The sequence below is a fragment of the Calidris pugnax genome, unplaced genomic scaffold (genome assembly GCF_001431845.1).
Source record: "Calidris pugnax isolate Ruff unplaced genomic scaffold, ASM143184v1 scaffold133, whole genome shotgun sequence".
NCBI classification, from domain to species: Eukaryota; Metazoa; Chordata; class Aves; order Charadriiformes; family Scolopacidae; genus Calidris; species Calidris pugnax.
The window spans coordinates 1,915,250-1,932,117 of record NW_015090977.1 but is presented as its reverse complement, the minus strand read 5'-3'; the positions used below and the strand labels follow the sequence as shown (position 1 = coordinate 1,932,117).

At 45.7% G+C, this 16,868-nt stretch overlaps 1 long non-coding RNA gene across 1 annotated transcript in view; it reads right to left on the bottom strand.

Annotated features, from left to right (window-relative positions):
* Nucleotides 1–1,260: 1,260 nt before the first annotated feature.
* Nucleotides 1,261–16,868, bottom strand: part of LOC106894548 — a 33,845-nt gene continuing 18,237 nt past the window's right edge. Inside the window, exons 2-3 of the long non-coding RNA XR_001413282.1 lie at nt 11,858–11,901; nt 1,261–4,309 (exon numbers count right to left, since the gene is read on the bottom strand). This is a non-coding gene — a long non-coding RNA (uncharacterized LOC106894548). The remainder of the gene's footprint in view (nt 4,310–11,857; nt 11,902–16,868) is intronic.

The window sequence follows — 16,868 nt, the reverse complement described above, 5'->3', positions numbered from 1 at the left end:
CCCCCCAAAATAAGCACAAGGAAGGCTGCAAACTTCAAAACCAGGCTTGAAGCAGCACATCAAAAGATAATTTTTTTTTCTTCTTATTTTTTCCAGGCAGCAACAACACGGGTGCTTAGGAAACGACCTTAATTTCTCTCCTGCAGGAGACAGGGGAAGGGGGGGGGGGGGATAGTTCTTGGCAATAACTTTCATACGCGGAGTCTCGACGACTCGTTTTCTGCCAAAGGAAGAGAGAAGCAGCTGCCTTTCAATGCTATTTAATCTTTAGCTCCGTCGCCCCTCAAGAGAAAAGGAAGAAAGGAAGTTCGTTAGAACAAAAATCTTGTCCTCTGGCTGCTGGGAATTGGGAGGTTACAGCACAAGGGAAAATGAATCTGGTTTTCCAGCGGGGGAGAGTCGGGGGGGGAATTGCTCAATCCAGCCCTGCACCCACAGCAGCCCCACGGCACAAACCCCCCACCCAAGATTTGGGTTCTCCAGCCCTTCCACGGAGGGCAAGTGGTTTAACTAGGAAAACAACCCAGAAACCCGGGAAGTGAGCTCCGTTTCCCGTTTCCCATAGGAATGCAGGACATCCCAGCACAGAGGGACACAGATAAGATACTATTCTTAAGTCGTCTGGTGCGGGTGGCACGTGCTCAGACCCAGTAACGAGGCAGAAATGAGCTGGCATTGGAAGATGGAGGTTTAAACATCCAGCCTTCTTAATGATACCTACTTAATAGCCAAAAAAAATACTGCTGGGGTGTTAGCGCAGAACTGCCCCCTAGACTATCAGCTAAAACTTTTTGGAGAAGCTCAGAGAGGTTTAAAAAATAACCCAGTGTGATGGCAACTGCTCCAGGTCTGAGACTTGCCAGGAGGAAGACACACACTTGTCTGAAAGGTCTCACCCATCCCCACTTCGGAGAAAAGGACAAAGCAGCAGAATTTGTGATTCTGCAGGTTTGCTAGAATATGGTTCGGTTGCATTAATTTAAGCAATGTCATCTTATCCAGCCAAGAGCACATCCCTGGGAATGGCTCCTCACAGCTGTGAAGAAAATGCAGTGCCAGCTTGCTGCAGCGCCAAAAAAAATCATTTTTGTTAGGCAGAAATAAAGTCAATTGCGAGAAGCAATGGAAAAATCAGGACATTAGAGACACGGAGGGTAACTCAATCCTTGCAGAGGTCAAGAGACTGGCAAGAACTTCACATTCAGTAGTAACACATACCACACATTCATAGACTGAAAAACAAACCCAGAACTTCTGTTCTAATTAATAACTTAAGGGCTTTATTCGAGCATTGTAGAAGACAAAAACGCACTTAGATACTGTCCAGACAGATGTCAGATTTCTTACATGCAACTAACATTACAGAGGCAAGCCCTTAAAAACTGCTAAAAACAAGTGCAGTGATTAACTACAAGGGATACTCTTAAAGCCGCTACTCATAACATATGGATAATAGATTTGTAAATTAATTAGTCCTGGATTAATACAATTGTGTATTGCATCTCCATATGCCAGGAGAACAAATGATGATAGAGATATCCCAGCTTTTTTCTTTTTGAACCTTTAGAAAACTTACCTCAAGTAAGTTTGTATATTGAGATCTGCATTAATAGAAGGTTATTTGAACCTGGTTTTGTTGCCATAAAGACTGAAATACCAGCCCGAGGCTGACACTGCCTTCAGGCTACATGTTGGTGAGATCAGTGTCTCAGTTCCCACTGTCCATTGGGAATAACAGCATGTGTTATTTTCATATTCTGCTTTTTAAAATCAGACTTAAGGAACAACTCTATTTCTTCAAAGCTGCATCCTGCACTTGGACACGGGCAGAATTCACCCGATAACCTGATCTCTGAGCAGGCAGAAAGAAGGGGCTTTGAGGGGACACACCACGAGATGGGAGTTGAAAGCCAGCAGGTCACAAGACGGCCAAGAACCTGCTCCTCGCTGGAAGCAGGTGCTCTCTGCCGGGACAAACACATCCAGAATTTAAAGTGCACGAAATTGCAGTGATGACAGGTAAGAGTCTAAATCACCACCGTGCTGCAACAGAGCATGTGAGCACGGCCATTAATCACGGTGTGACAAGATGTAAATAAGTCTGTCTGGGGTCTCCAGTGCTTCCCAGCCCAGTGCACGGAATTACCCTTTGCCCTAGGGGGAAAAGGGCACTGCCTGCCCCAGTTTTTGGGACGGCATTTCAGGCTCCCCGGGTCACAGGATTAGCAGGGCCACGCCACAGGGTGCAGTAAACACCCCCACCTCTGCCCCCACAGCCCTTGTCGGGTGGCAGGATTTCACTTCACCTTTGAACACGGCGAAGACTAATAAACTGCAGCTACACACATCCTGCAAGACACATGCCGTTAAAAAAAATAAAATAAAAAAAATCCCAAAACCTTTGCAAAGGTAACTAAGCCAGCAATTCCGGCAGCTAGAACCAGCTCTGGAAGCATCATGGAAAAACCCTGTGATGAGGAGAGCTAAGGACGTGTGGCCAGGAGGAGGGAAGGGAGGGAATGCCCACAGAGTGCCCCTGGAGAGGACTTTAAGGGGGTGGAGGAATAACCCACATGTACAAATCTTTTGTATTGACTTACAGTGTTCTGTTTGGCAGACAAGGCTGAAAATACAAAATTTATTCATACAATCACCATCTCCCCCAGTGTGTCCATCTCAAAGCTACACAGTCACAGTATCTTCCACCAGTACCTTCAGCTGCCTTACTTTCCTTGTGCTTTTTAACACATTTTGATCTTGCAATGCCGTAATGGAGTAATCCTGTGTCCTGCACGGGGCCAGCAGCTTGCAAATGGGATTCTCCTCATGCAGAGGTCCCCAGTAACACTCCAGTCGGGGTTTGCATCAGCATGTTGGGGTCTGACACATGCAGAGGGAACACTTAGAGCTGGACACGGAGTCCTGTCGGTGCACATAGTCCACACGCAAAGAGGGCATTCATTAATCAAGTTAACGCTCCCATCCAAGATCAACAGCTTAAGGCTGAATTGCTGCTTCTTGTCAGACCACATAAAGGTGTGGGTGTCACCATATTCCACCCACTCCTATCCCACAGGGGTTTGCTGGGTGTCTGCTCACATGCCAAGATGATTAAATCCAGAGCACGGATTGTCTTATTAGGCTTGTACAATTCTTAGCCTACTCTGGGGCCTGGTGACCTTTTTTCATCTCAGAACATGTCTGCCAGCAAGACTTCCTCCAGTCCTCTCAGTGCTCTCCTTCTGAAGAGCCCTAACAAAGACAATATATTGCCATAGTCCCTCTAGAAACTCATTCCAGTGGGTATGAAGGGTTTGGTATTAAGTCTATTTGGACTGAACCCCAGGTGCTCTCTGCACAAGCAAGGAATGTTCTTCTCCTCCTCCAACACAGCAAGGTAAACCCATGTAAGGTCGTACAGCTGCAACGTTAGTCCTCTTCAGGGCAAAAGGAAGAGAGGGATGTTGTCCGGCGAAGGAATTTTGGCCTCAATCTATCAGCATCAGTGTAACAGATAAGGCAATGCCTGGACCTGTGTTTTTCAGAGGATTTTGAAAAACCCTTGTGAAGCTGCTGCGTGAGGCAAACCAACCTCCCCCTCACCCCCATCACATCCTCCCCCCACACGGCGACGAGCCACCTCCACCGCGCGCACGGAAAAGTTTGTTCTTTACCCCTGGGCAGCTGTTTCCGGAGTCGTTTATGAAAAGTTACAGAATTTTGAAAACAACACGTCGCTGCCCCACAGCCCAGCTCCGGAGCCTCGCGCAGGCACCGCCGCAGAGAGCAGAGGTAGCAAGTTCATTTCGGTGTGCCGAGGTGGGGCCCAGAGCTTTGTTTTTCTCACCGGCAGCTACACTCAATCTTCCCCCACAAAGGCAGCTGCCCCAGCACCAGGTCTGATGGGGAAAAAAGAGCCCGAAGAGGTAGCTTTGAAGAACATGGTGCCACACTCCAGCTGTTCCAGCGTCAAAGGATCCCATGCCCCCGCTTTTCTGGTGGGAGGTTCAGTTAATTCATGCTACCATGTAACTTTCATCAATGAACAGTCTATGGCTTTCATCAATGAACAGAGTCTAGGAGTGGATTAAGAGTCGGAACAGATGACTTATCTGTTAATTAGTGCAGCAAACCTGTAAACAGGTAGAGATGGATCCCTGGAGAGCGGCACCTCCTGCGCTCGCGTCCTACTGCTGCCTCCCCGCTTTGGAGGGAGAAGTTGATCTGTCAAAAGTCTTCTGGCCATTTTTAGCAATGGAGACAAAGCCAGCTGCGTTATGGAGTCCAATTTATCGGGCAAGCACGAAGCCTTTTCAGTAGCAGTGATCACAAACAAGCCAATGCATGCAGGGCAGAACGAGATAGAGGAAAAGAAACAAAGCTTTCTCAGTGAGTAAGAGGCATACCACCCACCACGGCAGCACTTACATACACCAGCTTTATTACACGCAGTAAGGGGAATTTAACAAAGTAATTATAAAGGAGCCTATATCTAGTTTAAAAAAAAAAAAGGAAAAAGAGGGGGGAGGCAGGAACAGGGAAAGCACGCAAAACTATACTTGAATCCTGAAGAACCAGTCAGAACAGGAAGCCACATTCTAAATTTGGTTATTTAAGCTGTCAAAGAGTATTTCTGTTTCCAGTTCTCGAGCAAAGGAATCAGACAGGCGCAGGGGTAGGGTGATAAGCATCACAGAAAGAACAAAACCCTGCTTTTAAAGCCCGTTTGGTCAGTTGCCCATCATGATCGATGATTAGGCTTCTCAGTTGAGAATTCAACACCTATTTTGCAATATTATCACTTCATTAAACCTTTCCCTCACAAACCCCACGCCCAATCATTGTATAGTTTACTTATCATTAAATCTTAGAGGGTCTGACACAAAGAGGTCAATGTTCAATTACACCTGTTTTACAGAGGCAGAAGCAAAGAGGACTGAAGGGACCTGAGATGTGCCACCAGGCAACGGGGGTGGGAAAAGGTACACAAGCAGCAACATCTGTCACTGCTCTCAACAAGCAACGTTAATGTTGGACAGGGTAACATGCTGAGACACAACCTTTGCAGAAACATCTCCCACAGCCACCTTCTCCTGTTTTCTAGAGAGCTGTCTTCCACATGTATTCAAGAGGAGCTTTGAAGAAACTACTTCCTTGGATGCAAAAATTCCAATGCATCCCATTTGCACAGCCAACTGCTCTCCGTGTGAACATCTACATTGCTACTAAAAAGTTAATCCAGACCTTTGCAAACAGTTACAGTACAGCTCTAAGTCCAGCAAGGAAGAAACATGCCTGAATGACACGTCTGAGGTCATAGAATAGGTAACGTGTTATTTCAGTGACCTATGGAAAAAAAATATCTAAATCCTCTGAACTATCAAAAACACACCCCTAATTTCTTTGATGCAAAGATACCAAAGGGCTGAATGGCAACAAGTCCAGAAACCCTGGCCCAGATTCTCAAAATACATTTCAGTGCCTGAAATCCACACAGAGCTGAAAACTCTTGAGGATTCATGTTTAGCTTTGAAGCTTTGCCAAGGTGCCCTACCAGGAAAAGGACCAGAAAGGCTATTTTGGAGTTTCCCTTTCTATTTACAACAGGAATCTTTCCTTGACTTCAATTCTTCTAGCGTAGAGCACCTGGTTCATGCTCAGCAGGAGACACAAGTACGTCTGGAATCCTTACAGCACCTCCTGGCCCACCCCTCCTTCACCAGCCTCTGCAGAAGAAGCCCAAGTGCTTGGGGACAGCTCTTCTGGGCTTGCTCCATGCCCAGCAGAGCCTTTTGGTAGCTGAAGGATCTGACCCACCTTCATTCCTTTTACTTCCCAGTTTGTCTTGGCCTTGTTCCTCATTCTCCTCTGTTCATACACTTAGGATGACACATTAACAAACTTTTCATAAGCATTCATATTGTGAGCGAGCTCCCTGCTACGGCATCGTGTGTTTACCTGGCAATTTGGTAACGCGACGATATTAGTCTGCTTGTTCCTTCGGCCTCAAGATCACACCTGAAGTCATCTTAGACATTATTGTGATCTACAGGTATGTAATCGGACTGGACTGAACATGTTGCAACCACGGACACAGACCTCTCAGCAAACTAGCCCTGCAAATACCTGTTACTGATCTAATAAACCCCAATTTTACTACAAGCGCTCACAGTTTGGTGCTAAACCATGTGGGATTCAGAAACGAAGACCACAGACCCACTTTAGTAAATTGTGATGTGTGGCCCACAGAACTTTCTCTGGTGGTCAGCAGAGCTGGCAGCTTAACAGAACCGTGCTTTATCTGGGTATGACATTCTCCACAAGCAGCTGCAGTAAACGCCACAGAGAGGGCTAAGCTGTCACTGAAAGGAAAGACAGAAAGATGGATTCAGGAAACACATTCTAAAGATAAGGTCCATACTACAGGAGCTTAGTAATCTCCGGCGTGGATAAACACAAGCTTTCCTGTACACCCCACACACAGTGCCCTCGTACTCAAGATCTGGAGTTCCATTGTCTTGCACGCCCGTTAGAAGATCCAGCTACTGTTTAAGTACCAGCAAAATAAACGTTTGGCAGCTGCAGCAGCGCCCAAAGGAAGTGCAAAGAAGGGTTCGTTGCTAGAACTCCCAGCACGTGGGTTTTTTCAAGTTTCTCTTCTACCACAAGATACGCTGTAAGGGTACCCAGAAGTGTCAGGAGCCCCAGCAGCCCCACATGGTGATGATAACACATCTCCAAAAGTCGCAACAGACACAGGATGCTGAAGATTTGCACGTCTTGGTGCAGACTGTAGGTGATGCAGTCAATTGGGTGTCAGAGGATCACTCCCCCCTCTCTCCTGGGGAACAGCACATCCATCTGCCACAACCCTCAGGTAGAGAGAAGCTTAAATGGGTCTCAGTTTAAAAATCAAACAAGTTGGCTTACAATTTATTGAGCTGTTGCCCTCTGCAAGGAAACACATGCACCGATGCCACTTACTGTTTGAGAAACAACTTTCACACTGCTGCAAACCATACGCTCCTGCCTCAGACTGTGGCCTTCCGCTCCTAAAACAAAGGTATTTACTCACAGCTTGAAACCTTGAGGCATCTTGGCACATCCAGCTGTTATCATGGCAATAATCTGATTTGCTTTCCTTCCCAGTTCACTCCTGGAAGGAACTATTTTGACTAAAAAAAAACAAACCAGAAGGTAACCATACTTGGCCTGCAAAAGGCGATGGTTTGGTTCTTTGATTTTTTTCTTTCCTAACACCACCCTCTCACCCCCACCTGAAGAGGGGATATATTTTTAGGTAACAAAGCCCAGATTTTGAGCAGGAGCTAATCACTTTCTGTGGCACTTGTAGGGAATGGCAGGCTCCTCAGCTCTACCTAAGAAAATGGACTTTAGTCTGACCAAGCGCCAGGCCATAAAAGATCAAAGAATTGCTCTGAAGTCCCCAGCAGCCTCGCCGAGCAGGACAGCTTACTCAATTTTATAGGCAGCAGTTACCATACAGCCTTGACTGCTGCGTTTCAGCAACCAGAGCTCTTTCAAGGCAGACAGAACTGGTAAATTCACAGATAGCACGGAAACAGAGGCACCATTTCAAATATATACCCCAAAAACAGCAACCAGCAGATCCTGACAGCAAATCCAGCACAGGCTGCAGCATCGCTGCTGCCCCCGGCCCTGGAGATGTCCTTTGTCAGCAAAACAAAGATGCTGAATCCTTGCAACCTTGGCACAGAGCACACAAAACCTGAACGGTCAATAGATCAGTTGGTGTAAACACAACTCAAAGCTCAACACACATGCATTTTAGGTTAAGTTTTAACAACATCAGGAGGATGCAAAGAGGTTGGTAGCACAGATGCCTACTCAGCGTGGCAGCAGCTCGACTGGGGACAGGAGGAGAGATGCGCAGGCCAGCGAGCTGTACAGCCTCCAGATAGGCTAATAAAAACGTCTAGAAAGTAGTTATGAAGGTAATAAATGTAACAAATAGATTATTCAGGACATCTGCTTATGCAGTGCTCTTAGTCCATTAGCCAAGAGTTAGACAGGTGACCAGGACCAGCTCGGTCAGGGACTTCAGAGCAAGAACGTGGACCCGTGTCAGGGATTTGGGGGTCTCACCCATAAACTGCAAGAATGGTCAGAGCTGCAGCAGGACACAGAGATCCTCCTGGGCTTCCCCCAGAGCAGGCCTTGGCTGGGAGAAAAAAATATTCCTGAAGACAAGCTGGTTTTCACCTATTTGCTCAGCTTCAGGTATTTGCAGTATTAATTTGCTGTGGTTTTTAGTAATGGATAGAAGTCTTTATAAAAATTAGGTCCGTTTTCACCATATCCAAGCACTTTCCTCAAGTAGGAAAACAAACCATTCCTCTTTGCATCAGCACAAAAGAGTTTGCCAGAAAATACCGTTTCAAGCACCTTCCAAGAGTAACTGCAGAGCAACCATGAACTCTCTTCCTGCACATCTAATTGCTCTTTCCATATTTTGGAGAAAAGCTTTTAAGTGAATTCCTCTAATTCACAAAGCAGAAAACTCCCCATTCCATGATGGTGCTGGCTGAAACAGTCTTAAGAGCATTAGTGTAGGAGAGTGAAGTGCTTTAGGAAGGACCAGCCCTTCTGGGAGAGCAGAAGCCAAGGACGGGCAATGGCAGGGGAGAGGATTGACTGAGCTTGTGCTGGTGCTCCCTCTTCACGCAGGCAAACCCCAACCAAGAGGCAAGTGCAGACCTGTCTTCCCATCTGCCTGCTCTGTAGAGCAGGTTTGGGTTTAAACAACAGTTTCACACACTTCCTCTCCCTCGTCTGCGAGACTCGAGTCCACACAGTCACAGTCCTGTGTGGTGCTCAATCTTAAAAAGCACAAAGAGGTCAGCACCCGGGTAGATTACTGGGTTTAGATATGATGATCTTGATGTACCTACTGACAAGTTTAAGCTCCTGTTTGAAACTAATTTCTCTGCCTCTTTGGAGGGCATTTTAGACTGGTTGCTCCTCACAGCCCCTGCTCAACAGGCAGCAGTCACTCCTGCTGTCACACTGCCAGTCGCTTCTGCGTGTTCCCCTTCGCCCCGATACATAACCCGTATCTCATCAGTGAGAAAGGATAAACAGCAGAAACCTAAAACAAGAATCTATCTAGAAATTACTCGCCACAGGACTAGCAATGCTGTTGAGCTGGATCTAAGGGGAACATTTGTCTCATTTGAGATCTCAATCTGTGGACTGCGCAAAGACACGGGCACTCAGGACAATGGAAGTCAAGGCTCTACTTAATGATCTTCAAGACTGACCACTCTTCTGACACCAGACATGTCTATGTGCTTATGCTTAGGTCTTAAGCTAGTTCCCTTGCAAGCATTATAACAACTCTATGCGTTAACATCCTATTTTATAAATATTGAAAATTTATTTTATTAACCCAAACACGCTTTTAGCCACAGTAATGCTCTTGCATTCAATGTCCAGTTGATGAGTTTGGGCACGCTTGATGCCAACCACACTACCCTGAAGTAGTGTTTAAACAAATTTTACATGAGTGCAGGAGACAAAAGGACTCCTCGTCAGAAGAATTTTACCAAGAGCAAAAAATCCCATCCCAAACACTGACTGTAGCTAAAGCCAGGTCACCTGAATTATGCCTCAGGAGAACTTCACCAGCCTGGCCTTGTCCAGGCAGGCAGTGAGGAATGTCAGGCTGCTGCAGAGCCCTGCTTTGGTGACACCGCAGCTGATAAAGTACCTTTGCTTTTAAAGCCAAACTCCATCCATTGCCCTTTTACTCTCTGCATTTTTAACAGCTACTACTTGGTCTGTTCCCTTGAAGACTGGGGATTAGATACACTCAAAAGCTGTTTATAGACATCTGTTGCTCCTCCACAGCAGGACTCCAGGCTGACAACTTCTCCACATTTGACTATTATTTTTATCCTACTGTAATCAAACACATTTAATACCCACCCCCTTGTTTTCCCTAAGAAGGATCTTGGTTTCAGTTAGCTCTCTGACCCCAGCAACAGGAGTCACGGAGTTCAGATCACCACATCAACAGCAGGTTGTCATTTCCTACCCCAGGAAGTTATTTAAAATATATTAAAAAAACCCTTGTTTGAAACCTAACCTCCAATTGTTGCTAAGTGCCCACAACAATTAAATACCTCCCACCCCCTCCAATACATTATGTATACTGAGATCAAGTCATAAGTTGATCTTGTGACTGCTGGAAGGCTGAGTGAAATTAAAAATCAGAGTTTAGCTGAGTTCAGTTTGAGCCTTTGGGAATTGCGCTTTCCAGCTTTCCTCTCAGTCATGAAAGTTGTAAAATGAAGAAACAGCAATTCTTAAATCATCACTTAAGGGTAGCAGACTGAAGGAAACAGACCAGTCACCTTCTCCAGGCCACACAATCACAGGATTACACCGAAATCATGGGAATGCACAACCACGACAGCTTTTTCTTCTGCAGATTCATCCAAGTTGGCCCCAAACCCCAAATCTTGTTCAAGCCTTTTAAATGCTAGAAATCACAGCTTCCGTTGTTACCTACTCGTACAAACAACATTAAGCAAAGAACTGTAACAGTCAAAGAGCTCATAAAGCGAGAACTATTTCACCTTCACTTCCCCTTTACTCCCTCTGGAGGGAATCTTGTGCCTTTCATAGAATTTAACTGCAACAGTTTAAGCCAAGAAAGTGCTCCTGCTGCTGGAGAAGTTACCAAGTATATACAGCTTTTGCTTTTACTGAGTTTAGCTGAAATAATTCTTTTGATGCCGTAGAGGACAGGAGATAAATCTTACAAGACTTCAAGAAATCTACCCTTAAGATAATGACTATATTATGAAAAGCTATTAATACTTGTCACCGTTTAATCAGCCAAGTTTCGATGTTTGTTTGGTTTTTAGAGATTACCATTTATCAAAAAAGCTTCTTCTTGAACCAAACTGGCATTTACAAAAGTGAACATCTCCATACAAAACAATCCCAATTTAAAAAAATAATTAAAAAAGCTGTAAATTCTCAGTGTTCTCCCAGCTTTGGAGTAGATATTTGACTACCTGCACCACTAGCAAATATCTACCCATCCCCTGAACACACTATATTAAGCAGCAGGTGCCCTTATGGCACAGGATCACCCTGTACTTCAGGTTCTAGAAATAGAACTTTTCACAAATCCCAAAGATGTACACAAGGCATAACCAGAAGGTGAAGAAACACAGTTAGAGGGTGACTATCACTGCTGGAGTCCCTCCTGTGATACTCCTGCTAACTAGAATAATCCAATTCAGCTCTTGATGGCAATAGAAACTTCTTAACCAGAGACCAAGAGTTGGTTAGGATGGTTATTCCTCTCAGAATATTCTGATGATGGACCAAATCCTGAGAAACAACTTATGGAAATGGAGGGAGCTAAGGACCAACACAACCAGGGTTTGTTCCTAAGATATAAGCAAAGCCTCCACGTGCACAGAGAAGTGGTGCATCCCCATTTATTCAGAACATGTCTGCAGGCAAGATGCTGCTTCTCCACTGGATGCAAACAGCAGTTTGGAGAATATATTCCCTGACATCTTTGTGAACTGTTCCTCACAAATATTTTTCAGTGTGATCTGACTTTTCCTGTCTCTTGCTGCAGCAACCCCTTTACCAGGAGGATCATTTAGGCCATAGGTAAATGTATTTTTCAGTAAGGTAGACATTAAGACAGTTGTGCAACATTAGCAACAGGCAGCAAATGATGCATGTTTGCAGAACATGCCAGAACAACAACAACAACCCCCCCCTGTGGAATGTTTCACACAGAAAGATAACCTCGAGGACTCTTGCAAGCCTCAAGTGACAATCTTACCTTCTGGGCTGGGACCGGCATTCTTCTTCCCCACTGTCTGCCTCCTGCACACATAGGAAAGGAGAAAAAAAAGTTAATATGCTTTAATATATGCAGAATCCAAAGACTTGCATTTCACTGGTTTGATTGTAGAAGGCAAAGGAAATTCTGGCTGCTGCTGCACGTAGCTGTCACTACAGAGGAGCTCACTTTCTGCTCAGCTGTCACTTCATGTTCTCTCAAAACCCTCTTAAAACCTCAACATTACAAGAATTTTTGCCACGGCAGGATTTAGCGTGCCTTCGCATGGACTTCCAGTGACCCCTGCCAACAAGGCAGGCCAAGAGCCAAACACACAGTTTACTTCTGGGTAAAAAAGGAAGGGTTTTTTTATTACCTTTATAGAGATCATATTCACTCATAGTTTTCAGTGTCAGCAATCAAGTGTAAGAATACACAAAGCCAGCAAGTAATAAACCTGCCAAATAGGACTGGGTGAGGGCAGATGGACTCAAAAGTGGAAATTTGACATCCTATGCTGCTTTAGATGCAAAATTAATACGCACAATCTCTAATGCGCTGTGGAATTTTACTAGGCCTACCTACTAAAGCCCAAAGCAATACCTCCGTAGGGAGATTTCAGCAATTAATTCTGCTTCACAGTACATTTGCATACGCATTGCCAGGCACTGGCTGGAGATGGGGTATAAGATCTGTTCTGTCAGTGAAAGCTTATTATGGTGATGCAGGTCTGCAGGAATAAACACGCTTTAAAACATACCGAGCATTTGGCCAGGGCAGGGGTGTCCCAAGAAAACCAGAGCTCAGCACAAGGTAAGAAAGGAAGCAAAAAGGTAGTTTTGTGTCTCACTTGCTTTGCCTCCTGCAGAAGATCTCCCCAGTGAGTGCCCACCACTCGCTGGCAGTGTATGGTCCAAGAGGAGCTGCACAAAACTGACCTCAGTAAAGACCAAGACCTCACTATAGTGCCATGTATTCTGGTCATTTTTGAAGACACAAACCAGCAAGTAGGTGGCTGCAAGAGACTTCTGCCACTGTGACAACAGGGGTGCTAACATTTTCCTGATGAAGCCACGTGGTGGGCACTTAATTCTCAGAAGTGTTCAGGTTTTTATAACTGGTGACAGAGCTCTTTTCTATGGAACTTTAACCAAGCTCCAGCACAGTTATTCCATTCTTCTCCTTCTTCTGTCACTCAACCCATCATCCTTTAAAGATGAACACATCCTCCCATGAGCAAAGTCGTTGGCACAGGCTGTATCATGGCAATAGTGGAGTGCACTGTCTTGTTCTGTAGCCTGTTACTCCTGAACTCGAGGGTGACTTTATAAACACAAAATGATGCACTTCTACTGCTCTTCTGAAAGAGGAAAGCAGGGATAAAGAAAGTCCAGATTTGCAAACACCTACCAAAGAGCTGAAAGTCTGAAGCCAAACTAGCAGAGTGTGATGGTGTTTCACACAAGGATGAAGTCAGAGGTGATTTATACCAAAGCAGTCGCTGTGCTCTCCTCCCCAGCATTGCCCCTGCCCAAAACCACCTCTCCAACAGGCTCCCATAACATTCTCCCATGAACCAGCCCTGGGGAGAGCATACAGCTCTTCTGAGAAGGGAAACTATCCTTTTCTTCCTTTTCAGCTTGCTTCAGGAGAGCAATCTGGAAGGTGCCCTGTCATGCACATACTGCTTTCTGTTTCACATACCACAGCACACAGATGGAAACTGAGAAAAGGTGTGTAAGAGATTTCCTGGGCTAGGGGAAGGCTGGGGAATGAGATAAATGTCAGTTCCAAAGGGAGTCAGTGGAAAAAAGGGAAAGAGGAACTGTGTGTCCTGGGCACCTGGTTCAGCCCCACCAGAGAGAGCACGTACCTACCTGCTGCCCAGGGCAGGAGAGGAAGAGAAGCTACAGGAGAGGGAGAGGTTCTGGAATAGACACATTTACAAAAAACCCACAAAAACTAACACATAAAAGCATCGAGCTCGGACAAGGGGAGGAGTGGAAACGTTGTTTCCGTAAGATAACCACATAAACAGATGTTTTTTCCCGATGATTTTTTAAACTACACTCTTTGTGCTTATTGCACACAAAGCTCATATTCATTTCACCTTTTAGTGCAGAGTTAAATGCAGATCCTCCTGCTGGATATTCTGTTTCTCCCTCTCTCTGTTTTAAATCTGAATCTGTGAGACATAAGGATAACTAGAAAATGCGTGCTTGCTACTGGTCTGTTTCTAAGAACAGAACTAGAACACCACCATGAAGCAGTTCTCTTGGAGCCACCTGCAACCACAAATTCAAGCTAAAACCTGCAGACCATCTACAACAAGCAAGAGCTGGCAGGAATACCTTCCACTCATCATACCTCAGCATCAGCTCAGCAACTCGATAAGGAAGCTGGCGTTCCTGACCCCTTCCAAATGAAAACACCAATGAATTCCAGAGTCAACAGAAAACAAGCCGTAGCATCATTCCGAACGGTGCAAACACACAGATGAAGAGCAGCCATCACATGAGAGGCCACAGAGCTCTTTCAGGCCAAGGAGCCAAGTTCTTGTTCCCGAGATGAAGCGTCAGCTGCGTTCCCTGGCTGGCAGGACACCCCGGGATACTCTCTGGGATACAGACCCAAGACTGGCCTTGCTTAAAGAAGAATCCAATCGTATAGAGTCACTTCCCATGATTTGAGCTTTTGCAATAGCCCCACTGGCTCGGGACCTATCTGAGCCAGACTGTTTGCTGTCCATAGCTCCAGAGACAGGCCAGCTGTCCTGGCCACCCACGCTCCCCAGGCAGCCAAAGTCTCTGCACGTTTCAGCTCTCTTGCTTAACACCCCAGGGGCAGCAGCGACCCAACAGACCATGCTGCTCACACTGCATTTTGCCTTGACAGGTAGTAACACCAGCATTTGACATTTGCAAAAGTAAAAGGCATCGAGTACTTCCAAGCAGCTGGTGGTACTTAACTACCTTGCATACATGAAAGCAGTTAGGTATCTCATTTCTAGAGCAAGCGAAGAAAGTCTACTTCAGTCCTAAATTCTGAGACCTCCTTACCTTGCTCCTCTTCCGCTAAATTTGTAATCCTAATTACTAGCACTTCCCAGGAGGGTGTATATTCATTTCTCACCCCAGTAGTGAAAAGTACAGGCAATTCCCAATAGGTTGGAGTGGAAAATAGTGTGGTGGAAACAGCAGCTCTGATCCCTGAGATTATTCTTCTTAGCCAGGCAGCCAGTGTCACCACAGAAGCCACATGGGCCACCTCCCCAGTGCCACACACCAGTTATGGCAAACAGGTATAGTGTAACGTGCAGAGATAAACTCACCTTGGGCTCTGCCAGTGCAGACAACTGCCTACTGCCCCTGCGCTGGAGAGCACAGGTCCCTCTGGGTTATCCTGAGCAGACTCTGCATTAGCTTCTAGAGATCTCCCTGATCTCAGAACAGAGGGATGTGGCATGTCCTTTACACTACCAACTGCAAAGTGCTAAAGACAAATCTTGTAAGAATTGACACAGCTCAATGGGTTCTACTCAACAGAACCACATATTAGAAGTTCTTGCAGCAGAAGTTAAAAAGGAAACACAAATTTAACACACACACAAGATTTGCAGGATGAGGTTCCGATCCCTGAAGGGTCAATCGTTCAAGTACCATCAGCAACAGATCCCCATTAAACTGAGAAAGACACCAGCACTACAGGTACCATCACTGGCTTTGCCCAATCCCCAACCCCATCCCACTACTTTGGGTTGCACGACCTGATGTAACAGCCTCACAGCGTGAGGATGGGGATGACAAACTCAAGATACAGGAACCTCATGCCTTTCCTCCAAGATGTTGCTTCACCTTAAGGACTTGATCTGCTAAATGTCCTAAGCAAGATCAGTAAGACAAGGACCTGGAAGCCAGCATCAGCTGTGCAGTTAGATTCCTCAGAACAAATTTATTATTTATTTCAAGCCCTGTTGAAAACACCAGTAGCTGTTGCGGTTGTGTTTGTTATCGCTGGAACTTCTCAGATCCCACCAGAGCATGAGCTCTGTGGGTTGACAAAAAAGTCGACTTGGGGGGGAAGAGGAAGAGGTGAGAGAGGAGGGGAAGAGGTTTCATTACAGGCAGGATAACTAAAGACACGGTGGGGGTTTTGAATAAGCCGAAACGGCTGAAAAGCATACATTTGGCCAGAGAACAAGTTCCTCAAAGCCACATCAAGGTAAAACAACTGAAAGAGCACTTGAAATCTCTACCGTGCTGTTCAGGAACCCAAGCTATGCAAACATTTTTAGAATTATAATGAATGGCCGTTTCCACATGCCAAAAAAATCCTCGTCACAGCAACTGGCAAGCCTGGTACGCCCAAAGTCCCACAAATGACAGGAGAAGATCCTGAAATACGCAGATCGTTATCGTAGCTCCACTCAAAATTCAGCCCTCGAGAGCTCAGTGTGGAGGAGGCCAGACATGGCCCAATCAATTACCATCTGTCTCTGCTGAAGCTCGCACAAGATCTCTTTAATATTAGACATAAATGTAGCAGATTTGTGTGAGAAGGACCATCTTTCCAGAATATAGCTGACTGCCTACAGGAACAGAACTGTAGATGAGATCCATCGCCAGTACCTGGGATGCTCTCTGGAACCAAACCAACCTTCACTAACCTCTTCCTCTTCCCATGAGCAACTCTGACCAACTCCTTCCCTGGACCTTGTGTTTTGGCCTGGTGGTCAGATTCAGGTATCTGAATCACTTTCACCCCATCAACTATCTCCTTTGCAAATGCATCCATACTTTCTCATGGACAGAGGGCACTCAGTATCAAAGGACCTACAGCCAATCGCTCCTGTATTTCACATCTCCCATCACTACTATTTCTCCTCTTCCACAAAGTCCACGCTACCATCCCGTGTATCCTGTGCCCATCCTACAGTTCTCTGCACCATGTTCTGGTCACTACCTAACTCTGCAACTGCAAAACATCCCCAAAACATCCCCCAAACCTCCCC